The 27,769-nt window shown below is 43.6% G+C and overlaps 2 long non-coding RNA genes and 1 gene segment (V, D, J or C); 2 read left to right on the plus strand and 1 right to left on the minus strand.

Moving 5' to 3' along the window:
- Nucleotides 1-1,793: 1,793 nt before the first annotated feature.
- Nucleotides 1,794-3,259, minus strand: LOC309490001 (immunoglobulin lambda constant 7-like). The segment is given in 2 exons: nt 3,166-3,259; nt 1,794-2,110 (listed from the first exon to the last, which is right to left on the minus strand).
- A 1,047-nt stretch (nt 3,260-4,306) lies between these two features.
- Nucleotides 4,307-9,473, plus strand: LOC309490159. The gene is made up of 2 exons (XR_014202609.1): nt 4,307-4,993; nt 8,389-9,473. It is a non-coding gene; the product is annotated as an uncharacterized lncRNA (long non-coding RNA).
- Nucleotides 9,474-18,319: 8,846 nt separating this feature from the next.
- Nucleotides 18,320-27,428, plus strand: LOC309490599. Of its 2 annotated transcripts, XR_014202746.1 has the most exons (5): nt 18,320-18,900; nt 20,172-20,544; nt 20,696-20,808; nt 21,042-21,120; nt 26,965-27,428. It is a non-coding gene; the product is annotated as an uncharacterized lncRNA (long non-coding RNA). The 2 variants fall into 2 exon arrangements; XR_014202747.1 differs by lacking the exon at nt 18,320-18,900 and having other exon boundaries at nt 18,974-20,544; nt 26,965-27,425.
- The last annotated feature ends 341 nt before the right edge of the window (nt 27,429-27,769 follow it).

Genomic DNA, 27,769 nt, shown 5'->3' on the forward strand with positions numbered 1-27,769 from the left:
TGTATTCCTTATCAGCCTTGTCAGCAAAGGAAGACATGATGGGAGCTTCCTGCAAATCCAAATTTGATGATGCTGTATCACAGTCTGGGCTTAGGGTTAGGGTTGGGGTTAGGGTTAGGTTTAGAGTTAGGGTTAGGGTTAGGGTTAGGTTCACGGAAGATGACCTTCACACAGAAAGGGAAAAAAGGAAAAGAGAAGAGGAAAAAAAACATTGCAAAGTTGACTCCTCGTCCTCCTGTGTCTCATCATCCTCATCCTCATCTCAGTCCTCTTCATCCCCTGTACCCCGTAAATCCAGCAAACACAAGGATAAAACCAAGAGAAGGAATGCAAACAAAAAGCAGAAATTCACAAGAGGAATGTATTTTAGATGTCCTTACAGTAATCGTTGTGTACAGTAGAGGTGTAATGGCTCAGATTACTCACGGTTCTGGTTATTATCACGGTTTTAGGGTCACAGTCTCGGTACAGTTCGGTATGTGCTATGTTCAGTAAAACAGGACAATCGAGGCTTTTTATTTGTTTGAATAACTAAATTAATGCTAGGTCTGACTATATAAGTGACTATATTATGATTGTAAACTAAGTATTACACTATTGATCCTGTTAAAGCTTCCTCAGAACATTGAAGATACCGACCCATCAATTCCCAGGTGGCGTAGTCATTACACTAGATCCTTAGTAATTCCTCTTCATGCCACATATAGTATTAGTATACTAAGTATTAGTTGTGATTGACGATCAGTTAAACTTCACAGAGCACATTTCTAGAACTGCCCGGTCCTGCAGATCTGCCTTATACAACATTAGGAGGATCAGGCCCTTCCTATCAGAGCTACACAACTCTTGTTCTCTCCAGACTGGACTATTGTAATGCTCTCTTGGCCTTCCAGCATCAACTGTCAAACCTCTGATCCAAACACTAATAACACTATATCATTACAATCAACATCACTCTTGTGTTTATGAAGAGAATGAGTCAGTGTTTCAATATGATCATCATGTTTTAGGTGTAATATATGATCAAACTGAACAGACTGCATTCAGTCACTTCTGCTGTCTGGACGTGATGCTTTACATTTGAGACACACAAACTTTACATTCTTACACAATTACTGTCACAACGGCTGATTCTTGAGTTGTGATCATGTATTATATTTTTAATAACATTTTCATATACAGTATATTTACACCATCGCCTATAAATGTAATGATTATGTAACAATTAGTGTCAGAACGGCTGATTCTTGATCTTGATCTTTTTTATGATATTTTTATATAATAAAGTTTTTAATCTCCTATAAATATAATCATCAGTTTAACTAAAGCAGAAGTGAAAGTGTTCCAGTCCAGATCATGTAACCAATCAAAGAGTGAGACTGAAAACCCCATTTGCATTGTCAGGGTGGAGTGATTGTGATCCTCTCAGAATAGAGCAGCTCTGTCTCCAGAGACCATGTTCAAACCCCAAGAGCTTTATTTGACATTTACTGCTACATCAACCTTCTGAAAAGCACCTGCATCTTCATCTGTTAGTTGAATGATGTTGTCAGACACAAAGTGAACTTGTTGAGAAGCTTTATTGAATGTTGCAGCAAACACAGCAGATTGAAAGATCACACACACACACACACACACACACACACACACACACACACACACACACACACACACACACACACACACACTCTTTCAGTATTGAGTTGTAAATCACTACAGCTGCAGCACTAGACTCATGTGAATCCTGCCTGACACAGGACACTCAGATACGGCTCATCTTCAGGAGAGAAACATCAGCACTCAGAGCTCTTGTGGAACGAGACCTCATGAGGAGCTCCATCATGTGTTACTCTGCAGACGTACAGCTCTCCCTCTTCCCAGCGTGCTTTGCTGAGGGTCAGGACGCTACTGCGGCTGTAGCGGCCGTCCTGCTGGCTCTCTGCGCTGGTCAGAACCCCCTCGGTGACCTCTGACCCGTCCAGTGTCCAGCTCACCAGCGCCCCCTGTGGAGAGTAAGAGCTGAGCAGGCAGAGCAGTGCGGCTGAGTCTCCAGAGATCTGCAGAGAAGAGGGCGGCAGCAGAGACACTGAGGGCTTCACTGTGGGACCAGCTGCAGGAGACAAACACAACACATTCACACACAAACTTTGGTTACAGTTACAGTTATAAGTAAAGTTTGCCACAATATCTAATAATCATTATTATTAATAAATGTTGTTCTTGTTTAGGACAATAAAAGATGAACTAAATATGAACTCAGTGTAGAAATAAATGAAGGAAAGACAAACCTGTAATAAACTGATTAAACTCATAGTGAGACACAGTGTGGAAATATGTTTAGAAATTCATTTTTTGTTGAAAGGAATAATGCAATTCTTATAACAATCGTTATATATCATTGTTTTAGATTAAATGATTATACAACAATATCAGTAACACTTTATTTAAAGCCTTTATAGATATTGCATTATAAAAAGTATTTTTAATGCATTAATTATATATTGTTCTACACATTATAATGCATGTATAATCTCATCATTAATTTAAACCAAGGTTTTAACACATTATAATATTATCTATTCATTGTTACACCTCCAAAAAATTATAATACACTAAAACTCATGACAAACAATCAATTTTAGACGTAACAAGGAATTTGCAAATATTATAAAACATTTTAACTTTGTTTACAGTAATTTATGAAAACATATATGACATTATAACATACGCTATTGATACCTTTATAATGCATTATACATAAAGGCTTTAAGTAAAGTGTCACCACAGTATCTTATAGTCATTATTATTAATAAATGTTGTGTTTTTTTTTGTTTTTTTTTACTATAAAAAAACACTTTCTGAAATTAAAATTTTAAAATTGAATTATAATTTTTTTTATCAGGTGATTAAATAGACAGACTTACCGATCACCAGTTTAGTTCCTCCACCGAAAGTCCACCACAGTGATACAATCTAATGAAACGCTCGTACAAAAACCTCTATTCCACTCGAGTGAACACACACTCCAGCAGAGAGAGAGAAACAACACTTCAACACACTGATATTAGAAGATCCTCAGCTCTTCTCAACACTCACTCATTCAGATTTGACTAAATGCTTTCTGATATAACACTGTTTAAAGAAATATATTTGATGAGCTGTGACCTCTGAGGTGACCTTTGACCTCTTTGATCATGGATGATGTTGTGGAGTTTCTCATAATGATGCTTCTGTTCTTCATATGCAGATCAATCATCATGATTCACAGAAAAACCTGCAGCTTCAGACTTCAATCTTCAGTCAAAATCTCTTCAAATAATCTGAGTTTATTGAATATTAGAGCCAAAGTCAACAGAAAGTGTCAACAATGAAAATATAAAAGGTATTTTGCATGTTCTACACAGTCAAGCATGTTTTCATATTCAAGGTCTGTTCTAAAAGTATCTGGACTGGTTATGAATCTCCACACAAGATCATGAAACGTGAACAAGCTCTAATATGTCTCCATCTTTAACAGCCTGTTTCTTCTCCATTTGATGATTTCAGACACACATGAGGCTTCATGATAGATGGAGTGACACCATGAACTCTGATTAGAGATTCACAATCAGTCCTGATACTTTCTGAACAGACTCATGATTCATGATCTTACTTTAGTGATGGCGGTTCATCTAGTGGAAGTGTAGCAGTGATGATGGTCACATGACTGAATATGGACACAGAGATGGACGTTCATCTGCACATCCTCAGTGTCTCAGGAGTCACAATAAAAATACTAAATAAAGTCATGATTCTGTAACTCTAGTGCAGTATTTCCCAACCCTGCTCCTGGAGGCACACCAACAGTGCACATTTTGGATGTCTCCCTTATCTGACCCATATATTTATGGTCTTGGAATCTCTACTAACGAGCTGATGAGTTGATTCAGGTGTGATTGATTAGGAAGAGTTGGAAAATGTGTAGTGTTGGTGTGCCTCCAGGAACAGGGTTGGGAAACACTGCTCTAGTGTATATTAGTTTGTTATCAGCACAAGCTGTTGTAAATCCTGCCCACTTCTTTGCATTGTCATTACATGCTTCAGTGCTCTGAGAGTGTTTATAGTGCTGTGAGTTTAACACTTCATGACTGAGAGCAGAACACAATCTTCATCATCACACAAGACTAAACTACAGCAATGAACACAATCAACATCTTCATCTGGACCATTGCACTGTTTATTCAAGGTTTGTGTAATACAGCTTTTATAATGATTATTAGTTCTTTTAAAAAATTGTATATTTAAATGATTTTTTTCCTTTTTTCTTTCAGAGTGTAGAGGACAGATCACTGTAACTCAGAGTCCATCAATACTAGCAGTTCAACCAGGAGAAGAAGTCAGAATAAACTGTAAAACCAGCAGTGATGTGTATGTTGGCAGTTATCATTACTTACACTGGTACTCACAGAAACCTGGAGAAGCTCCTAAACTCCTCATATATGGAGCAACAAACCGTTATACTGGAACTCCATCTAGATTCAGTGGCAGTGGATCTGGCAGTGATTTTACTCTGACCATCAGTGGAGTCCAGACTGAAGATACAGGAGATTATTACTGTAAGAGTTTACACTATCCAAACAGTAAATGGGTGTTCACACAGTGATAAAGAGTCGTACAAAAACCTCTGTCAGTCAGACGTCACAGTGACTGCACTGATACAGCTGAGAGAAACTGCAGCTGCTGATGGAGGATCACAAACTACACAATATCAAACCTTTCACACACTTTATTTATTTATTCTGATGTAAGTAAACATGTAACACAATCTTACATCACTTACTAAACCGGACACAAATGTGGAGAAAATGTGAGTGTTGCTTGTCCCTGTAAAACTTGCCACTACAATCTGTACAGACACTCCAGTAACTAGCCGGACCTCTGTTGACAAGCATCATTTGTTAAACCTGTGTGGATCTGTTGTAGCACAATTGCAAGCATCAGGTGTTGCTGCACTGTTATCCCTGAAATTCTTTTAATTTAAACTACTTAGGTACAATAAACCTAAACTCCAAAATGTTTGCACAATTACTCCATGTTTTTAGTTTGTTGTACGATTTGCATGATACTTTTCATTCTATTGAATTGTTTAAATTGAATGTACTTAACTTAGCTTATTTTAGTCTGTTGTCAATGCAACGCAATACAAGGAAGATGTTGATTGGCTCTTTGAACTGACGTCAGACATGGATGCAGCGCGTATTTTCATCTGTTCATCTGGACTTTCATCATGTACGTTTGCTGGTGAGTAGGACTTTACATTTTGGTCTGAAACAGCTAATACATTATAAAACATTGATAAATGAGATGTATAACATTTAGCCAGTAAAACTAAATGTAAGTTTAGGCTGTGTTTACATGTTAACGTTCGCCATGGTGTTGTATCGATCAGTCGCAACCGACAATTTTAAATAGTTCTATACGACATGCTCTTTGGGATCGTCACATTTAAAATCTAATGCTTAACCTTTTTTGATCAATAATTCTCATTAAACAAATGAACGAAAATGTCGTCTGTTGTGTAAAACGATATCTTTTTTAGATGGTGTTTTTGCATCTTGGCGGTTTGCCATATTAGAAATGTTCAACATGCCTTAAATACTTTTATATAAAGCACAACGTTATCATTAACCTTTTAGAAGTTTTTACATTTCTTTGTGAGTGAAGTATTAAACAAAATTGCTTAAATTGAAATTCGACTTCCCGCAAGATACTAGCCCATGTAGTTGTCTTAAAGGTATAGTGGAGGATCTTTCCGAATTTTAGATAAGACCCGCCCTCTCCACTTTTTGAATAAGTTTGATTGATTCACCAGAATGATTGACAATTAGGAGGACCAATAGTATAGGTGATCCACCCGGAAGTAAAAAATCCTCCGCTATACCTTTAAAGAAATGCAACCTCGTGCTCATCAGTGTGGTGTTAGCTGGCCTACATTTCAGTTAATGCGGGTCTAGTATCATGACATGCTAAATAAATAAATAAATGGATAGCTAGATAGTACTTTATTTTGGATATAAATTTTGTAGATAACAGATCAAAAGATATAATTTTTTTTCTTGTTATCATGTAAAAAGCAATCAAATGTTTTTTGTTACTCTGCAGATTCAAGTTCAAAGCAAGGCTAATCAAGATGATCTGGAAATGTAAGTATTGCATATTTGCTTGTGACAAAAGGGGATACTTGTTAAAACATTACAGACTTCAACATGGGAGATATGCAAGAAGCCAGGCTTAGTTTTCCACGCCTATATCAAGAATGTTTATGTAGTTTTAAGTCTTTCAATAGCCTTAAAATACACTTATCCCGTTTTCATACAGCAACTGAAAAACAACAGTCGAAGGGAACATTTGAAGCTAAGTTTCGCTGTCAACTTTGTGATTTTCTTCAAAAGTCAATAGTCAAAAGTATGATTAATAGAAATTGCCTTCCTTTCATGTTGACAAATGATACAATGTTTTATTTTTCTCTGCAACCACCACACCTCAGACCTCTGATCTCGTTGACATGCGATGCATTGGCATAAGAGGGCTTCCAGTACTTCTTGGTGATGACCCAACTGAGTTCTTCAAAGCATGCTTTGTAAGTATTATTAATGCATGTCATAGGTTTATTATAATATTTTCAGCTGGAAATATGTAAACCTTACTGTGCATTTAAGCTAGTAAGAACAATAAAAAAACCCCACTAAAAACAATGTTATATTTTACATAAATGTTGAATGAAATGAGTGAGGAGGAAGTTTTAATTTTAAACCATTCAGGAGAAATTTTAATTCATGTCTTGACACCTTTAAAACACTAAAATACAATCAAGGTTAATCCCATAACATTTTATTTTAATCAGTAATTCATGTCATATGCAACGACTTGTATACAAATGAAAAACATACTTAATGTTTAAATATAACTGAACTCCTGGATGCACTTGTGTACATAATTCACAAAAAATTATGCTTGCATTCAACTAAACAAAAAAATGTCCAATAAAATTAAAGGTATAGCGGAGGATGTTTTACTTCCTGGTGGGTAACCTATACTATTGGTCCTCCTAATTGTCAATCATTCTGGTGAATCAATCAGACTTTTCAAAAAGTGGAGAGGGCGGGTCTTAGCTAAAATTTGGAAAGATCCTCCGCTATACCTTTAATATCTAGAAAAAAACTGTACACTGCTAAAATGTATTTTAGTAATCTCCAATCTCTTGTCCAGGCTTCTGATGATGGAGACTCGTACCAATATGTGCCAGTTGGAATCCTCAGCTTAGAAAATGAAGATGTGGCTCTGAAACCCCTGTCCATCCATCTCCACCCATCCTCGGTGGGAATCATCTTCACATAAGATGATTATGTGACATACCCCAGGCCATGTGTCTTCTTTTTGGTTTAACTTGCGTAAGTTAAACCAAAAAGAAGACACATGGCCTGGGGTATGTTGTCTAAATTGTAGACAACAGACTACCTAGCACCTAGCACTACCTAGTCTAGCCCCTAGACTACCCAAAGTGCATGGGCAACACCTTTCTTTTCATTCAGCAAGTTTTGCTTGGTTTTTGGAAAGAAGGAGTTGAAGGGCAAGATTCTGGCTGTTACAAACCAGCTTACCATGTAAACAGGTACAGTAAATGCATTTTTCTTCTGGTTCTCTTTCAGAATCGTTAGATAAAAAAAACTTTCCCTTTCATTGAACTATGCCTTAGGGTTGGACAAATATTCATGTTCCTTATTAATACAGTATAACAACACTGTACTTGTTAAATATTTGAAAAAGTTTTAAAATACTGTTTTAAAGATTTAAAATTGGTTAATTGGTACTTAATATATTTCATTGTTTTTGTCAGTCTTTGAAAACTGATTTTGATAAGTGAATTCAAATAAATTGTGAGTTCAAATAAATGATTGTTATTCTTTGTCCTTATTTGTTATGCAGGTGTATCTTTATTAAATCATTTACAGTAAATAGCTATATTTAAATTAAAGTTTTGGGTTCTTTCTACTCACAACATTCATCCAGATAGGTTTCACATATGTTTTCTGTGCATAACTGTAAGCCTTTACAAGTTGATTGAACTTAAAAAATTTATGGAAACTCGTTGCCCTAAAAAAGTTAATTTTGTATTGTTGAAAAAACAGCACATTTTAAGTTTAATGTACTTAAAATTTCAATTGCACTGCATTAAAAACTGTTAGTTCAATGAACTAAACGTTTTCAATTAAATGCATTTGAAATCTTAAGTACATTAAACTTAAAATATGCTGTTTTTTCAACAATACAAAATTTACTTTTTTAGGGCAACGAGTTTCCATAATTTTTTTAAGTTCAATCAACCTGTAAGGGCTTACAGTGTGAGAGCACTGTCCAAGCAATGGTAGGGTCAATGTTAGAGCTTGTAAATGACATTCATGAGCAAACAAAAGAAGTTGTTCTCAGCTGTACTTCTTCAGAGATTCAAGCAACCGATTTGGAAGAAAAGATGGAAAATTGTTTTGATCAATTGGAAAATCCTTTCTCAGTCTTAAATACAGCAGACAAACGACAGAAGTTCTTCGAGGAAAAGTGGGAAATAGTTGAACCTGTAGAGTATGTTCTTGGGGTGCGTTTTGATTTGCGAAGAGATCGGACAACAGGAGTTTACAATCAGATCCCTGTAACAGATAAATTTGTGTATGTACCCATCTTGAAGACCCTGAAATCTATGTTTAAGAATAGTAATGTAAGGACTGATTTTCCTGTTAAAATAAAACTCACCCTGCAATAAAGCCATAAAATGCACCCTGGACAGAAGATAGCAAAGACAGAGCACAGGACATCGCCTGTCCAAACTGTCCTTCTTCTTTATCTCTGCATCCCCCTCTCCCTCCTCTTCTCCCTCCTCAAGTCTCTGAAAGTTCATTAAGAATGTCTATATAACACATATGGTGTATCTTGTGAATATGTTGTTTTTCCTTTTCAAGTTTGGTAGCATTTGAAGTGTCTCAGTGCGATTGGTAAAATGGTCTTAATTTCATTGCAGTCATTGGTTTAATGAGAAAGATTGAGAACTTAGGAGAATCCTGTTTCTCCTCTCTGGGTGAGATCTCTTTAAGATATCTCAAGAAACCAGATGCTACCCCCCTGAGGTACATGGATTGGCCCAAGCAACACTAAACAACATTTGTGTAACCCCTTTTGTACTGGTCTGGTTATTTAAGGCGAGGGGACAGAGCAGTCTTTGGGACTCTTTACCAGGCATCCCCCATACAGTAATGTATGTCAGTATTTTCCTGTTGAAAAGCCCTGACACATTACTGTGTCTCTGTCAGGAAAACATTGCTTACTTTTAGAGTCATCTTTGAGTAAATGATTTCATATATTTTCTGAATTGTTTTTTAATCATTTACTTCTGTAATTGGTATGATACATTTTTACCTGACAAAAAAATGTTACATCTTGATTTATTCTGAAGTTTTGGAAATCATTCATTTTAGTAGATTAATGTGTAGTCTAGTGTTTCCGCAAATCTTTGTCCAGGATAGATCAAACTGAAGGCACTATGAATGGAGCATGGAGCACATCTTAGGAAGACCTTCTGATTTCTGACTATCTCCTGACTTAGCATGTTGTACGCTGCAAATATTATAAAAAATTACACCTATGGGTCTGCAGTGAGCGGCTGCATAGGGTAAAATACTTGCTCTGCACCCTCTGACTATTTCAGGACTGGCTAGTTTGTGATCGTGAACGCACAGTCGCGACGTGACGTCTCAAAGCGACACTAGGTCCGTAATGACCGAATAATTGAAAGTATGGGATAATCAGAATAATCAAAGATCTAAATTAATTCATAATCAATTTTTATGATTATTTTCTAATCAGAAATACGATCTAAATTTGATTATCATTTGAAATTGGAGTCATATTAAGCGTAGAGCTAAAGTAATACTAAAACTAAATTCCAATAAATTAAGTGAACTTCACTGGAGCGCTGAAAAGACATACACGCATTAAACCTTCGCCAGGCCGTTGGATTCCGTCGTTGGGCCAATGGATGATCCTTACAGTGAATTATGTGAAAGTTTCCTGCAGGTCAAGCAACATAAAGAAGGTGTTTATAAAGATATATGTGATGGTTCATACTTCAAAAGTAATGATTTGTTTTCCCAGCAAAAACATGCTCTACAGATTCAGCTTTATTACAATTATTTTGAGACGGCAAATCCCTTGGGTTCAAAGAAAGCGATATTGAGGAACCTGCCCCCAAAATGTAATTCTGTTCTGATGAATATTCACAAGACCTGAAGAAATATGGTTTTGATGAAATACTAAAGCCTCTCATTGATGATGTTAAAACACTAGAAATGGAAGGAATAGAGGTACCTTTCTCAGACTCACCATTGCGAGGAACTGTTATTCAAGTAACAGGTGATAATCTAGGTTTGCACGGGTTATTTGGTTTGATTGAATCCTTCAGTACAACATATTTCTGTAGATTTTGTTTAACTACAAAGGAAGAGTTACAATCTGTCTTCACTGAAGATAACCCTTGCTTGATTTTCCGTACAAAAGAAATCCATGCAGAACATTGTGCAGCTCTACAGGAAAATCCTATGTTGGCATCAACATTTGATGTCAAGAAGACATGCTTGCTCAATACACTATGTTTTTACCACATCTCTGATAACTATGCAGTTGACATCATGCACGATTTGCTTGAAGGTGTAGTGCAGTACGAATTGAAACTAGTATTTCAATACCTGGTCAATAACAATAATCTGTCTTTGGAAACATTGTCACAGAGGATCCAAAGTTTCAACTACGGTTATATTGAGTGAAAAAACAGGCCAAGTGGTTTGAAAATGGATGAGGGTAGTAAAGATCTTGGATTGAATGCAATTCAGTCGTGGTGTCTTGTGCAAAATGCTCCCCTGATTTTTGGTGATGTAATTGAAAGAAATAACAGTCACTGGAACTTGCTCTTCCTCTTGATTCAGATAGTGAATATAGTGTTTTCACCAGTTGTTACTAATGGTTTGACGTATTATTTGAAGCATTTGATTAATGATCACCACAAGCTGTTCAGATCCTTGTTTCCTGACAGAAGATTAATTCCAAAGCATCATTTTATGATACATTATCCAAGGTGCATTCGTAAAATAGGTCCACTTCTTCATGTATGGTGCATGAGGTTTGAGGCCAAACATAATTTTTTTAAACGATCTGTTAAAAATTTCAAAAGTATCACAAAAACCTTGGTAAAACAACACCAGAAACAGTTCGCTTATCACTGGGATAATTTTAATTTTCAGAGATTTGAGTTTGGTCCAGTGAGGAAAGAAATGATCGATAGCTTGGAGGGTGGTGAGAATTTAAGTTCTAAGTTTCATGTGAAGTTTCAGGGGTTAAATTGATTCCCAATAGTATTACAAATCACAAATTACAAAAGAGTTGCATTTTAGGTTAAACTTTACATCCTATGCAGTGTTAATATGGCAACAACTCGGTAGTGTTGAAAGAAAAACACATTTGGTGTTCAATTTTGACACTACGCACTGGTGTTGGGTAAATTCAACACTAACCAGTGTGTTAAATGTTAACTATTTAGAGAGTTGCTGCAACTCTGTCATAGTGTTAAATATTTAACACTTTGAAAAGTGTAGTTCTCTTACGAGAGGTCTCTCGTACTGCGTAAGATATCTTACGCTAGGGGAAAATCCTTTTCCGCGAGATATTGAAGCCAAAAATTATCCTTAATTTTGTAATAATGCAAAACGCGTTGCAGCAGCAATGCAGACATAGGCGAGACAGCTCGCGCGCCTATTGGCTGCTCTGCGGCAACTGCAGCAGCCTATCGAGCGAGGCCTGGCGTGACGTCAGACCCAATCATGGCACTTCGCGCCCGCTGCGTCACGTCCCGCCGAAATGGGCGTGGTCTAGGCCTATAAATATCGCTCGCAGGCAGCTATTATCTGATTTTTCATCCTTCAAGCGAAGCACACGCATCGCTGGAGCTGGATTAGAAGCCGCGCCGTCGAGAGAGAGCACCTTCAGCGGGACGAGTCACTGAAGTCGCTGGCCGCGCCGCCTTCCTGCCTTCCTGCTGCGCTTTCCGGCGCTTATATCCTTCTCTTTTAATTACACTGTATTTCTGTGTGTGTGTGTCGCCGCCGCGACACACATTTCTAAAAGAGCTAGCGTCTTTTTAAAGATGCCTTCCTGCGGCTCGTGCAGAGCCACACTCAGCGACGGGGACCGCCACGTGATCTGCGTTTCCTGCCTGGGTGAGGAACATGCAGCTCTCGCGCTCGCTGACGGCGGATGCCCTCACTGCGAGCTGATGGCAATGGCGACTCTGAGGACTCGCCTAGCCGTCTTCACCGAGACTGCTCCCCCGCCCGCCGCGGCGTAAAAAGCGCCGTGCCCAGCGGGCCCCGGAACCCTCCCTCAGCCGCCAAAGCTCGCCGGTTCGCCCGCTTGCTTCCCCGGCTTCTTCTGTTTCGCTTCCTGACGGACAGCGGCCGCCGTCTGCCGCCGCTTCCGTTGATATCGCGGATGAGGAAGCCCTGCTGGGAGAGGATGATTCCTGCTCTATCCTGGCGTCAGGCAGTGAGGATTGGGCGGGCTCTGAGGACCCCGCACCCCCTGCCCGCACTTCGTCAGGCAAGAGAGCTTCCATTGAGACGGAACTCATGCGAGTACTCGCACAGGCCGCGGCGAGCCTCGGCCTCGAGTGGTCTTCGCCTGAGCAGCCCGCTCACAACCGGCTGGATGGATTTTTCCTGCCTGGGGAGCGCGCTTCGCCTGTGTCCAGACCGGCGCCCTTTCTTCCTGAGTTACACGAAGAAGTCGCCAAGTCCTGGAGCGCCCCCTATTCTGCTAGAGTGCGTCCTGCTGTTTCTTTGGCATTCTCCGCCGTTGACGATGCCAAGAACAAAGGATACCTCTCGCTGCCGCCGGTTGAAGAGGCGATAGCGGCCCACTTATGCCCGCCCTCCGCTGGACGGCGCGCTAAGCCGGCCCTACCCTCTAAAGCTTGCCGCACGACGTCAAGCTTGCTCCACCGCGCTTTCTCCGCCGCCGGGCAAGCTGCGTCAGCGTTGCACACCATGGCAACGCTCCAGATCTTCCAGGCCGATCTCCTCCGTAAACTGGATGAGGAAGGACCTGACGCGATCTGCGTGCCGGACTTAAGGAGTGCCACGGACCTCGCTCTTCGTGCTACTAAGTCCGCAGCACAAGCCATTGGACGGACTATGGCTTCTCTCACCGTGTCTGAGAGACATCTCTGGCTGACGCTCTCGGAAATGGCCGAGTCTGAACGCACCGCGTTCCTCGACGCCCCGCTTTCCGCCACAGGCCTCTTTGGATCCTCCGTCAAGGATTTCGCGGAGAGATTCGCAGAGGTACAGAAAGCGTCTCAGGCTATGAAGCACTTCCTCCCGAAGCGCTCCAGCTCTGCAGCAGGCCGTGCGAAACCGTCTGCTCAGAGCTCACAGCCACCGTCCACTGCCTCCACTTCACAGCGCCGCCAGGCCAGAAGCGCGAGACCGCGCTCCCGCTCATCCGGTCGCCGCCCCGCAGGACGCGGCTCGCGACCTAGGATCACGGTGAAGCCCGAGGCCCCGAAGTCGTCCTAGCACAGCTAGGAAAACGACGGTGTTCCAGTCCCGCTGCGGCCGGACTCACACCAAAGCTATTCGCTCGTCCAGTTCCAGAAAATGTGACTGTTCCAGTGTTTTCTGCAGCCAACAAGTCGGTTCTGTCACCCGCTTGCCTGCACACAAATGCCGTTTTCACGGCTACCCAGATAAATCCCCAAAAGAGTGTATTTTCTGGTGTCCCGGCCACGGCCGATGGTGTTTCATGTGTAGTAAGAATGCCCACTGCCCAGTGCCCATCCCTACACATAAGCACAGCCTGTCACACAGGGCTCGCGCACATAAAACCGACTCAGATCGGTTGCGCTTCAAACATGGTGAACGTGCCCACTACCCAGTGCCCACTAACACCACGTTATGCATGTCTCACGGTTTCTGTAAAAACGAAACCAACGTGCACTCGCTTCACGCAAGCGAACGATGCTTTCGGTGTGATAAATGTGCCCGCTGTCCCGCGCCCACATCCACACATAGACATGACAGTTCCCACGGGAACCGCCCAGCCCTCCCCCTCGCGGTTAACCACCGCAGAGGAGTCGAGCGCGGGCAATCTGCCCGCTGTCATCAGCGCGCCCCATGCCTCAAATGTCACGAGCGACACGCTTGTGTTACAGCACACCGAAGCTTCTCCATCGCTGAGCGAGCGGAGCGCGCTTCGTATTCGACCCCTAGCTATCCATGCAGACGCATGGGCAAAGCTACCTGGGGTTTCGAAGTGGGTGCTGAACATTATAGAAAGAGGCTATTCGCTGCAGTTTCACCGACGCCCTCGCCGCTATGTGGCGCGCGTCGAGACCACGGTAAAAACAGAAGTAGCACATCTACTTCGAGCCGAAGTGACGAAACTATTGAGCAAAGGGGCCATAGAACCTCTCTCTCAAGATCAGAGCGAGGGAGGGCTATACAGCAGATACTTCCTGGTACCGAAAAAAGACGGGGGTCTCAGACCCATACTAGATCTAAGGCAACTGAACAAAGTGCTTGTGAAGCGACAGTTCAGGATGCTCACGACCAGGCAAATCCTTGTGCAGATTCGCCAAGGAGATTGGTTTGTGTCAATAGATCTGAAAGACGCGTATTTTCAAATACAGATAGCGTCACGTCACAGGCGATATTTGAGATTCGCCTTCGAGGGCCAGGCATATCAGTACACAGTCCTGCCGTTCGGTTTGTCCCTAGCACCCCGTACATTTACGAAGTGCATGGATGCGGCGCTCGCACCCCTCAGAATGAGAGGCATGCGAGTGCTGAACTATTTGGACGATTGGCTGATTCTAGCGCAATCTCGCGCAGTGCTCATAGAACACACGACCATTTTACTCGATCACCTCGAGGATTTGGGTCTGAGTGTCAATTGGGCGAAGAGCTCCCTGTCACCCAGTCAGAAAATATCTTTCCTGGGCACAGAACTGGACTCACTATCCATGATAGCGCGACTATCACAACAGCGCGCGGTAGACATTCGACGCACAGCGAACTCTTTTCGCTGCGGCGCGTCTGTCCCGCTCAAGAGATTTCAGAAGATGCTAGGTCTCATGGCCTCAGCATCGTCAGTGCTCCAGCTGGGTCTGCTCCGCATGCGCCCGCTGCAGTTTTGGCTGAAAGCGCGAGTCCCACGCGAAGCGTGGGCACCCGGTTTGCTTCGCCTCAGGGTCAATCAGAAATGCGTTACAGCTCTGAAACCCTGGAAAGCGAACGACTGGTACCAATCAGGTGTAAGCCTGGGGACTTCCTCGAGGGTGAAAGTGGTGTCCACGGACGCGTCCACCTCGGGATGGGGAGCGCTGCTCGAGGGCAGACCGTTCTTCGGCCAGTGGTCAGAACGGGAGAAGCTCCTGCACATAAACTGCCTCGAAATGCTGGCAGTAGACAACGCGCTGACGCGTTTTTGTCCCCAAATAAAAGGTCACCACGTCTTGGTCCGTTCGGACAACATGTCTGTGGTGTCCTACATAAATCGCCAGGGCGGCATCAGATCCGAGAAACTGTACAGGCTGGCAGAACGCCTCCTGGTATGGGCTCAGTGCAACCTGCGCTCGCTCAGAGCAGCGCACGTGCCAGGGATCTTGAATATAGGACCAGACAGACTGTCCAGGAACAATGTTCCGGCAGGCGAGTGGTCTCTACACCCACAGACAGTCCAACTGCTGTGGAAGAAATTCGGCAGAGCGGAAGTGGACCTGTTTGCGTCTCAAGAAAACGCTCACTGTCAAGAATTTTTCTCCAAGAGCAGGAGCGCGCTGGCCCATGTGTGGCCCCGCCGCCCGCTCTATGCTTTCCCCCCTGTCTCTCTCCTGCCTCAGGTGATAGAACGGATCAGGGAAGAAGGATGCTCAGTACTGCTGGTAGCACCGTTCTGGAAAAAACAACCTTGGTTCCCAGCCGTGATGCAGTTAGCAAGTACTGCCCCGTGGCCAGTACCAATGAGGAGAGATCTCCTCTCACAGGCCCGCGGCTCGATCTGGCATCCTCACCCGGAACTATGGTCCCTTCATGTCTGGGCCATCAACGGGTACATGTTGGACTCCCTAAAGGAGTATTAAACACGATCACGCAGGCTAGAGCTCCGTCTACAAGACGACTCTATTCTTCGAAATGGTCAGTGTTTTCGGGCTGGTGCACAGCCCGTGGTGTGTCACCCACAAACTGTGATGTGACGGAGGTGCTTTCCTTCCTACAAGAGCTGTTGGATGGCGGCAGGGCCCCCTCCACGCTCAAAGTTTATGTGGCGGCTATAGCAGCGTTCTCAGAAACAACGCTTGGTCAGTCAATAGGAAGGAACGATTTAGTCATCCGCTTCCTTAGAGGAGCTAAGAGACTGAATCCTCCCAGACCTCCCTCAGTCCCCGTATGGGACCTTTCTACGGTTCTGGAAGCCATGAAAGGTGCGCCATTTGAGCCTTTACAGTCAATCGATTTGAAACACCTGTCTTTCAAAACGGTGTTTTTGCTGGCTCTCGCTTCAGTGAAGCGCATAGGGGATCTGCACGCGCTCTCTGTGAGCGCGGCGTGCATGGAGTTTGGGCCCAATGACTCAAAAGTTATACTCAAACCTAAGCACGGTTATGTTCCAAAATCCCTCAACACACCGTTTAGGGCGCAGATTATCTCTCTGTCAGCCCTACCGGTCCCTGATGAGGAAAGAGACGCGAGCCTCCTTTGCCCAGTCAGGGCATTACGAGCTTATGTGTCTCGCTCGTCTGTTTTCAGACAGACGGAACAGCTCTTTGTTTCGTTTAGCGGACGTTCTAAGGGACTAGCCGCGTCGAAACAGAGCCTATCCAGATGGATAGTTGATGCTATAGCGCTGGCATACGCCTCCAAGGGCATGCAGTGCCCTTTGGGTGTCAGAGCGCACTCCACGAGAGGCATGGCCTCTTCGTGGGCCTGGTCAAGTGGGATTGCCTTGCAAGATATTTGTATGGCGGCAGGCTGGGCCTCCCCGTCTACATTTATAAGGTTTTATAACCTAGAGGTTCCCGCCCTGCAGGCCAGGCTGCTGTTGGTCTAAACTACCTGTATTGTCTGACCTGATGCGTTCAGCTCAGAACGCTGCGTTTGCTGAGCACAGCTCAATGTTCGACAGTATAAAGCTGGGCAAACTGTGTAAGACCCACATTTTTCCCCATCAGTTCAGGCCGTACCCCGCCCTGTCTGTATGATGAAATTCGCGTCCCATCGACGCTACTTTATGTGGAAAAGTGAGGCTGCACCCCTCCTTCTTCCCGGACTCCCTGTGAGTTCACTGAGTGATTGTGCACTATATGTACCCCGGGCTTTCGCCCTTGGGTCTTTGGTGTCAGATCTCAGCATGCACGGCGTTTTACATTGGGTCCCCTAGCGTAAGATATCTTACGCAGTACGAGAGACCTCTCGTAAGAGAACGTACTCGGTTACTAACGTAACCTCGGTTCTCTCTAGAAGAGGGAACGAGTACTGCGTATCTTGCCGTGCATGCACACGCTCTGGTTGCTTCGATGATGAAAAACCAGATAATAGCTGCCTGCGAGCGATATTTATAGGCCTAGACCACGCCCATTTCGGCGGGACGTGACGCAGCGGGCGCGAAGTGCCATGATTGGGTCTGACGTCACGCCAGGCCTCGCTCGATAGGCTGCTGCAGTTGCCGCAGAGCAGCCAATAGGCGCGCGAGCTGTCTCGCCTATGTCTGCATTGCTGCTGCAACGCGTTTTGCATTATTACAAAATTAAGGATAATTTTTGGCTTCAATATCTCGCGGAAAAGGATTTTCCCCTAGCGTAAGATATCTTACGCAGTACTCGTTCCCTCTTCTAGAGAGAACCGAGGTTACGTTAGTAACCGAGTACGTTTTAACTCGATCTAGTGTGGCCCAATATAGACACTTTTAAAGTGTTGAATTTAACTTTGTAGGTGTTGAATTAGCACTGCTGATTTTTCTGTGTAGAGTTTATGAGTTAGTTATCAGCACAAGCTGTTGTAAATCCTGCCCACTTCTTTGCATTGTCAGCACATGCTTCAGTGCTCTGAGAGTGTTTATAGTGCTGTGAGTTTAACACTTCATGACTGAGAGCAGAACACAATCTTCATCATCACACAAGACTAAACTACAGCAATGAACACAATCAACATCTTCATCTGGACCATTGCACTGTTTATTCAAGGTTTGTGTAATACAGTTTTTATAATGATTATTAATTCTCTTAAAATATGATTTTTATCATATACTGTAAATCATCATATATATCATTATAATTTTTGTTTGTGTTTTCTTTCAGAGTGTAGAGGACAATATACTGTAACTCAGAGTCCATCAATACCAGCAGTTCAACCAGGAGAAGAAGTCAGAATAAACTGTAAAACCAGCAGTGATGTGTATGTGTGGGGTGGTGATCAATGTTTAGCCTGGTACTCACAGAAACCTGGAGAAGCTCCTAAACTCCTCATATATTATGCAACAACCCGTAATACTGGAACTCCATCTAGATTCAGTGGCAGTGGATCTGGCAGTGATTTTACTCTGACCATCAGTGGAGTCCAGACTGAAGATACAGGAGATTATTACTGTCAGAGTGAACACTGTCCTAGTAGCTGTGTGTTCACACAGTGATAAAGAGTCGTACAAAAACCTCTGTCAGTCAGACGTCACAGTGACTGCACTGATACAGCTGAGAGAAACTGCAGCTGCTGATGGAGGATCACAAACTACACAATATCAATGTTTAGTTCAAAGTTTCTAAAGACCTTAAAGGTAAATATGATAAGACTTTCTTAATGCTAAAATACATTAACCCAGTTCGCAGTGATGTAGTGGTGCCTGGAGAAGTGGGTATACTCTTAACTTATGACCCCAATATCTTTTTAAGCGTCCCAGCAAAGGATGAACTCTCTGTGTTATAAACAGTGACATGTAAGACTAGTCTTGTATATTAGTTCACCCCAAAATGGGCCAGTAGTATTTGCACATTATCACTTAACTTTTGCTGCTTGACTTCACGGAGAAAGGATCATTATGAAATTAATATTATCCACAGAAGAGGTGCAGTTTCTGCAATTAATACTGGCCCACAGACTATAGGAAGAGACAATTAAATAATTATGTATTTTGAGTGACTATTCCTTAGTCCATCCACACATAATAATTTTGGACAACTAGTCTCTCACCTTGTAAATAGTCTGCGCCAGTAGTTTATTTTGTGAACTATCTCTTAGAACAGCTGATTTGCAGCAGATAGTGTTGGCCAGAGTGTGCCACCATTATACGTTTACACTATCTGTTACAAATCAGCTGTTCTAAGAGATAGTTCACTCAAAATTCATAATTATTGAGTTGTCTCAATTCCTATAGTCTGTGGGCCAGTAAAAATAAACTAATCTCTGACTGAAACACCATGCTTACCTCATCTTGAATATATCATATTAGATTAGTTTATTTAACATTAAAATATCATCATCATCATCATTCAAAGAATTCAACAATATATTCAAAACAATGTTAAAACTTAATATATATAACAAAAATATATACATTTTACAACATTTTCATGAAAACCACAATGATATACTCATGCAGGGTTTCTAAATAAGTGCTTATATTTTTGGCTCAAGGGACTTAACTTCAGTGGGTAAGTAGCACAATTTCATATGAAATAAGAAATAACTGATTTTGAATTTATAGTCAGTGCAGGTTTTTAAACCTGTCAAAAGCCTGTCTACCCCTGTACTCCAGTATATTGCAGACACACTTGCTCTCTGCAGGGGTTTTCACAGAGAGGCAGTACGGTGGGTCTTCAACCAGGTCCTTGTATACTTTCTAGGATCAAACTTTGAAGTAGGGGGTCCGTTGATGTTAATCATCATTAAGTTTGATATGTTTGAGACCAGTAGGACAGCCCTTTTGTCTGTGCTTATATTGTTCATAAGGCTAAAGTTCCTCTCACACTCTGCTGTGCTGACAGGGAATGTTTTCATACAGTTAATGAGTGGTTTCAGGTCATTGGGCTCACTGTTGGGCTCTTCCAGTAGGTCCCGCATCCCATTCAGTGCTTGGTCTGTGCACAAGTTAAATCGCTTGCACAGTCGCTTAACTTGTTCTTCACCATGGCGGATGCTGGGGTTTGATGGCCATTTACTCTGATCAAGGATGCTGAGGTCCTTGATGGTCTCATCTTCAAAAGACAAGCGTTGCTGAAGATTGTTGAGACTGCATCATCATGATTGTAGCGTGGGAATGAGTAAAGTGATGAAACCGTCATTTATTCGTTAGAAGTATGTTTACATAACCTCTTCAAACACTGATAACTGCCAATGAAAAGATATTTGTTTAGATCAAGCATTGGAATAAGATTTGTATCGGGGGAGAACACCCAACAGAGAGTCAAATCCACCAACTACAGTAAGTTTTTTATTAGTCAATTTTACCCACTGTTTCGAAAACCTACACTGGGATTAATATATAGTATTGAGTATGATTCTCATCATCTAATGAAGACATTTATTGATAGAAAGTCTGAGTAACTTTTTGTCCTTTTGTCTTTCTTCTGAAGTGGCGCACTGAAAGGGGATTCATGTCACCTTCATCAGTCCTTTCTTTAATTCACTGGAAAACATGAAGGGAAAGACCCTCAGACGTGTCATAACAGGATAAATGCGGCTGCAGGTACAATTATATGATGGCTTGATTTTGGTACCAGTTGGCTTTTTTTGTGCTTCCCTTGCTATGATACACATTTTTCTGATGGGATTGCCATGCTTTAAGTGCATGTTCACATATTTAATCACATAACGAACAGTCTCAAAGATGACATTACTCTGTTCATGTTGTGTGAATGTGTTATAATGGCAAATGTTTGTAAAATTTTTCAGTGAATCATTTCTTCATTCCTCCTCCAGATTCTCCAAGGATCCAGCTGATTACTGGCAGTTTGGTGGAGGGTTTTTCTTTAGCTGCTACATTGCACTATCACTTCTGGTACGGATTCATTGACCTTTTGTGATATGTTTTGATTTTACTTAATTTAATAAAATTGTACTTAATTTTATTTAATTAGTACAATGTATAGTTAGGATTCTGAATTAAAACAGTGTAATGTTTCTCCACAAATATTATCAGATATATACGGAGCCCCCAGGGGTCAGGCGAAAATTGTTGAAACAATATAAACCTGCATTGAAAGATATAAGCTAAAGAACAACAGACCACAACCCTCTCAGCTCAACACCACCATTTGTGGATTTCTTCTTCTGTTTTAAAGATGAAATCATGACCTTATGATGATAGTAACCAGAACTGACACATGGAGTTGTAACGGATGACAGACAGGATGTATATGCAACAACGCTCTTTATTGAAAACACACAGATGGTCAGAAAACTCAGCACACAGATGGACGCCAGACAGCGGGACAGGTGGGCGGACACAAACGCAGGTGGAGTGGTGACGCAGGGACCTCGGTGGGCAACTGGTGCTGGTGCTGTAATCCTGAAGTGATCCCTCGTGAAGTGGTTGATGATCAAGTGAAGAGTGCAGGTAATCCAGGAAGACTCAACGAAGACAGGAAGATCCAAACGGCACAGGGAAACACAGGAACAGGCACGGGAAACACACCGGGAAACCACAACGATCTGACAACATGAGACACCAGTTACTGAGCTTATAAAGGGACATACAATTGAAACCAGCTGGCGCTACTGATCACTGATGATCAGTGACCACGCCCACAGACACACACACACACACACACACACAACAGCACGTTAGACGAGAGAGAGACAGTGAATTCATGAACCGTGACAGTACCCCTTCCCCTAGGAACGCCTCCTGGCGTTCCCCGACGGACTTACCTGTCGATTGTAATCATCGATAAGGGAGTGATCCAGAATGTCTCTAGCAGGAACCCAACTTCTCTCCTCCGGACCGTAACCTTCCCAGTCCACCAGGTACTGAAATCCGCGTCCCCTCCTTCTCGAGTCCAGAATACGGTTAACCGAATAAGTTGGTTCCCCATCTACGAGACGCGGCGGGGGGGGAACCGGGACTGGCGGATTAATGCGTGCCCAAAACACAGGTTTAATCTTTGACACATGAAAGGCGGGATGAATTCTCCTGTACGCAGGAGGAAGTTTGAGTCGGACTGCCACCGGACTAATGATCTTGGTGACAGGAAACGGGCCGATGAATTTGGGAGCAAGTTTATTAGAAACGGAGCGGAGAGGAATGTTCTTGGTTGAAAGCCACACTTTTTGACCAACGACGTATACGGGAGGCTTCGACCGGTGGCGATCGGCCTTAGCCTTGGTGCGCGCCCCCACTTGGAGAAGAGTCTCACGGGCTCTAGTCCAAGTGTGGCGACACCTCTGGACGAAGGCGTGAGCGGAGGGGACCGCGACTTCGGATTCCGTACTAGCAAAAACTGGTGGCTGGTAACCTACACTACATTCAAACGGAGTAAGGCCCGTGGATGACACTGGTAATGAATTGTGGGCGTACTCCACCATAGAGAGTTGTTGGCTCCAGGAGGAAGGATTCTTGGAAACCAAACATCGCAACACTCTCTCCAGATCTTGGTTGGCTCTCTCCGTTTGACCATTGCTTTGGGGATGAAACCCCGAAGAGAGACTGACAGTCGCCCCCAGTAACTTACAAAATTCTTGCCAAAATTTGGACACAAATTGGGGTCCCCTGTCGGAAACCACGTCCATCGGGAGGCCATGTAAGCGAAAGACGTGATCTACGACAGTTACCGCTGTCTCCTTGGCTGAGGGTAATTTGGGCAAGGGAATAAAATGAGCCGCCTTCGAGAACCGGTCCACGACAGTCAAAACGACCGTCTTGCCCTGGGAGGGTGGGAGGGCGGTAATAAAATCTAGCGCAATGTGGGACCAGGGTCTCGAAGGGACAGACAGCGGTTGGAGTAACCCATCCGGGGGTCGATTGGAGGTCTTGCCAGTGGCACAAACCGAGCAAGCCAAAACAAAACTGCGGATGTCGCGAGCCATTAATGGCCACCAGAATCGTTGCTTCACCAAAAAACTGGTGCGATTTACTCCTGGATGACATGCTATACTGGAACAGTGACCCCACTGAATGACGTCGGACCGACACCCCTCTGGCACAAACAAACGATTCGATGGGCAATCGGGCGGAGGCGTTACCCCTTCTAAGGCTTTCATAACCTTCGATTCGACCTCCCATCTGAGAGTGGAGACCACTAATGTCTCGGGTAAAATACACTCGGGAGTAGACGGGCGTTCGGATTGGTCAAAAATACGAGATAATGAATCGGGTTTGATGTTCTTGGAACCCGGGCGGTACGAGAGAGTAAAGTCAAAACGTCCGAAAAAAAGTGCCCACCGAGCCTGCCTAGAGTTGAGTCTTTTGGCGGTTCTGATATATTCTAGGTTCTTATGATCGGTCCAAACGATAAAAGGTACCCCTGACCCTTCTAACCAGTGACGCCACTCCTCCAGCGCTAACTTGACCGCCAACAATTCTCTGTTACCAATGTCATAGTTACGTTCTGCAGGTGATAAACGATGAGACAAAAACGCGCAAGGATGCATCTTGTCGTCTGTGGAAGAACGTTGGGAAAGAACTGCTCCTACCCCCACCTCTGACGCGTCGACCTCCACCACGAACTGACGTGATGGATCAGGGGCAACAAGGATGGGAGCCGAAACGAAGCGGCTCTTAAGTTTGGCGAATACAGCCTCCGCTGTATCGGACCACCTGAACGTCGTTCTGGGGGAGGTCAAGGCGGTCAGAGGTGCGGCTAGTTGGCTGAAGTTGCGAATAAAACGCCGATAAAAATTGGCAAACCCCAGAAACCTCTGTAGGGCCTTACGGGAATCTGGACTTGGCCAATCTATCACAGCCTTAACCTTGTCAGGATCCATACGCATTCCCTCAGACGAGACGATGTACCCTAGAAAAGGAACAGACTGTGCATGAAAAACGCATTTCTCCACCTTGACAAAAAGCCCATTCTCTAGCAACCTCTGAAGCACTCGTCTGACGTGCTGAACGTGTTCCTGGAGAGAAGATGAAAAAATCAATATGTCATCCAGGTAGACATATATGAACTGGTCAACCATATCTCTCAGCACGTCATTGACGAGTGCCTGGAAGACCGCTGGGGAGTTGGACAGCCCGAAGGGCATGACCAAGTATTCAAAGTGCCCCCTGGGGGTATTGAACGCGGTCTTCCATTCATCGCCCTTCCTTATGCGAACCAAATGATAAGCGTTACGTAAATCCAATTTTGTGAAGATGGATGCTCCCTGTAACCGCTCGAAGGCTGAAGACATCAGCGGCAAAGGATAAGTATTCTTTACCGTGATGTTGTTCAACCCTCGGTAATCAATGCACGGTCGCAGAGATCCATCCTTCTTCCCCACAAAAAAGAACCCCGCCCCCGCTGGAGATGAGGAAGGTCTAATGAATTTGGATGCTAGAGAATCAGAAATATATTTCTCCATAGCCTCCCTTTCTGGAACAGAAAGTGAATATAACTTGCCTTTAGGCGGAGACTCAGCTGGCACTAAGTCTATGGCACAGTCATAGGGACGATGTGGAGGGAGAGAAGCAGCACGAGACTTACTGAACACTTCTCTCAGGTCCTGGTACTCCCCGGGCACGTTAGACAAATTCACCGCCTCCTCCTGGAATACAGACACAGGTACAGACGTACACGCAGACACAAGACATGACTCATGACACGTATTACTCCACATAGAAACAGAATTGTGACCCCAATCGATTCTGGGATTATGTAAAGTGAGCCAGGGATGTCCGAGTACGATGGGTGCGAGAGGTGAGTCCATAAGGAGGAATGATATTGTCTCTGTGTGGTTGCCAGAAGTGATGAGAGTGATAGGTTCAGTGGAGTGTGAAATGTCAGGAAGTTGTTGTCCATTGAGAGCCTTGACAGAGATCTTGTACGGAAGAGGGGAAACCGGGATGTGAAGATGATGAGCCAGTTCTGAGTCCATAAAATTACCTTCTGCCCCCGAATCCAGTAAACCCTTGGTGTCGTGCGTGTGGGTTGCCCACCTTAGTCTTACCGGAAGGAGAGTAGCTGATGATGGTGATGATGAGGTCTTCTCGGCGGAGATCCCACCCGATAGTAGCCTCATTGTTACTACCGGGCTTGATCTTTTAACGGGCACGAGTGGATGAAGTGACCCGCCCTCCCGCAGTATAGACACAGTCCTTGGGACCTCCGCCGTTCTCTCTCCTCCCGGGAAAGCCGAGCTCTACCCACCTGCATGGGCTCGGGATCACAAACGGGGCTGACCGTGTCCAGGTTCTCAGAGCGCGGGTTCTCCATCCCGCGAAACGGAAGGTTCTGTTGGAGGCGACCCATTCTGCTCAGCCGAGCATCCACTCGCAGCGCCAACTCAATAAGTCCATTCAGACTGCGTGGAAGGTCCAGCATATAAATCTCCCTCTGGACACGGTCAGCCAACCCATGCAGGAAACGATCCCACTGCGCCTCCTCGTTCCATCGGCACTCTGCAGCCAGGGTGCGGAACCGGATGGAATATTCCGACACCGAGCCGTTACCTTGGTGGAGATCGGCGAGTAGTCTGGCTGCCTCCCTACCCGCCACCGCACGATCGAAGACCCTCCTCATCTCCTCGGAGAGTGCCTGGAACGAGGCGCAGCATGGATCTTGATTCTCCCACACTGCCGTTCCCCAGAGAGCCGCCTTGCCAGATAACAGCGTCAGCACGAATGCCACCTTCGACTGTTCTTGACTGAACGTCAGCGGCTGTAATGAAAAGTGCATAGAACATCGGGTCAAAAATGCTCTGCAAAACTCCGGTTCACCTGAATATCCCTCCGGTATCGGAAGTCTCGGTTCGCGCTGCTGGGGCGGCTCTGGTGGATTGGGCTGAACGGGCAGTGTGGGCGGCGCAGTGGGAACTCTTAGCTGTTGGAGTTGTTGGGTGAGCTCGGACACCTGCGTCACAAGCGCTTGCACCGCCCGACCTGTGTTGGCGATGCTCTCTTCCTGGGTGTCCATTCTCGCAATGCTTCGAGTCGCAAACTCGTCCCAACTCGTGGCGCCTGCTACATCCATAGATGGTCAGATCGTTCTGTAACGGATGACAGACAGGATGTATATGCAACAACGCTCTTTATTGAAAACACACAGATGGTCAGAAAACTCAGCACACAGATGGACGCCAGACAGCGGGACAGGTGGGCGGACACAAACGCAGGTGGAGTGGTGACGCAGGGACCTCGGTGGGCAACTGGTGCTGGTGCTGTAATCCTGAAGTGATCCCTCGTGAAGTGGTTGATGATCAAGTGAAGAGTGCAGGTAATCCAGGAAGACTCAACGAAGACAGGAAGATCCAAACGGCACAGGGAAACACAGGAACAGGCACGGGAAACACACCGGGAAACCACAACGATCTGACAACATGAGACACCAGTTACTGAGCTTATAAAGGGACATACAATTGAAACCAGCTGGCGCTACTGATCACTGATGATCAGTGACCACGCCCACAGACACACACACACACACACAACAGCACGTTAGACGAGAGAGAGACAGTGAATTCATGAACCGTGACAGGAGTAATATTAAAATAACTCAGTTCCACTTTGGGGCTCTGAAGAACTGCTTGTGAATAAATGGTTGATACTGTAAATTTACATCTGAATACGTCAAATATGTGTTTTAGAATGGATAGTGTTGTGTACTTTGTTTTCTACCCGACTGTAATTGAACTGTAAAGTGAAAATCTTGTACATGACTTATTTTGTATTCAGTTTTCAGGGTTTTTGCTTTTATTTACACAGGATAGTGCAGACAGCAGAGGAGAAGTGAAGAGGGAGCGAGAGGAAGGCTGGGACTCTGTCGAGCACTGCACAAGGATTCACACTTTACTGAGAATTTAAAACCTTTTTTTTTTCAGAACATTTTAAATATTAAATGTTGTATTTAATTTAAGGTTTACTGTAATTGACCAAAAACTGTCTTTAAATATTCCATTTAGATTTCTCCTTCTACAGGTTTTTAACATTACATCGAAAACATCATTTTCGCTGCAAGTTAAAGTTTGAGATGTTTTTCATCTGTTTTAAAAAGTATTTTTTGACTTTTTTGTTTTTTTGTTTTCCAAAATCAATAGTTTCCTCGTCAGTTGTTAAATAAGTGCAATGTAAATATTAATAATGACTGAATCAATAATATGTATGATTCTGTCAATAACTCTTCAGAAATGTGTGTATAATAGCTTAGCATTTCTCAACATGAGGAAGTTGTTTGATAATGTGTTTGTGACTGATCTACAGTCTTCAGGATAATGATTTAAATAGAGAGAGTCACTTTGCATTGTCAGCACATGCTTCAGTGCTCTGAGAGTGTTTATAGTGCTGTGAGTTTAACACTTCATGACTGAGAGCAGAACAGAACACAATCTTCATCATCACACAAGACTAAACTACAGCAATGAACACAATCAACATCTTCATCTGGACCATTGCACTGTTTATTCAAGGTTTGTGTAATACAGTTTTTATAATGATTATTAATTATCTTAAAATGTGAAATATATGTTTATCATATACTGTATATCATCATATATATCATTTTTGTTTGTGT

The sequence above is a fragment of the Leuciscus leuciscus genome (assembly GCF_965113295.1).
Source record: "Leuciscus leuciscus genome assembly, chromosome: 25".
NCBI classification, from domain to species: domain Eukaryota; kingdom Metazoa; phylum Chordata; class Actinopteri; order Cypriniformes; family Leuciscidae; genus Leuciscus; species Leuciscus leuciscus.